Genomic DNA, 933 nt, shown 5'->3' with positions numbered 1-933 from the left:
TGTCGTTGGTTTTTTGTTTTTTGTTTTTTTTTCCTGGCCGCGCCGCTCGGCATGCGGAATCTTAGTTCCCTGACCAGGGATAGAACCCGTACCCCCTGCGGTGGGAGCACGGAGTCTTAACCACTGGACCTCCAGGGAAGTCCCCCTAATTATTTATATAGAACATTGGTCCAATAACAAAAACAGAGAACAGCAGCTACAACTTTATCTCATTCAATGTTCAGAGATAAAAGGGTTAACCGTTCTTTCCATTATTTTCTGCAGATAACTCCTCTTTTTTTTCTTATTTAAATCTGATGGCAACTGAATTCTGACATTCTTCCAAGCTACTGTATGAAGAGGATGCTGAAGGCCATCACGATACAGCATACTGCAACATAAGGCTTCTTCTGTTCACCAATTCTGGCACACTTCCAAAATATACCCAACAACCCAGTTTTACTTCTGTCCAGGAGACTGGGTGCCAAGGATCAGATATAAGCACAGGTACATATAAGCAGCAAGATTACAGTCAACAGACTCTGAAAATTGAAGATGGCAGACATAGTGAGGCCGGCGAAGTCTCACCCACATCCTTCCACTGCTTTTTTTTTAAAAAAAAATTATTCACTTATTTATTTATGGCTGTGTTGGGTCTTCGTTTCTGTGCGAGGGCTTTCTCTAGTTGCGGCAAGCAGGGGCCACTCTTCATCGCGGTGCGCGGGCCTCTCACTGTCGCGGCCTCTCTTGTTGCGGAGCACAGGCTCCAGACGCGCAGGCTCAGTAGTTGTGGCTCACGGGCCCAGTTGCTCCGCGGTATGTGGGATCTTCCCAGACCAGGGCTCGAACCCGTGTGCCCTGCATTGGCAGGCAGATTCTCAACCACTGCGCCACCAGGGAAGCCCCGGGAAGCCCCTTTCCATTGCTTCTTAGTGCTCTATTTCTCTTGCATGG

General features: G+C 47.9%; 1 pseudogene; it reads right to left on the bottom strand.

Annotated features, from left to right (window-relative positions):
* Window positions 1-326: 326 nt before the first annotated feature.
* On the bottom strand, window positions 327-545 carry LOC132364103 (protein kish-A-like; annotated as a pseudogene).
* Window positions 546-933: the final 388 nt, after the last annotated feature.

Source organism: Balaenoptera ricei, chromosome 3, assembly GCF_028023285.1.
Source record: "Balaenoptera ricei isolate mBalRic1 chromosome 3, mBalRic1.hap2, whole genome shotgun sequence".
In the NCBI taxonomy this organism is placed as follows: domain Eukaryota; kingdom Metazoa; phylum Chordata; class Mammalia; order Artiodactyla; family Balaenopteridae; genus Balaenoptera; species Balaenoptera ricei.
This window is presented reverse-complemented; position numbering and strand designations above follow the sequence as displayed.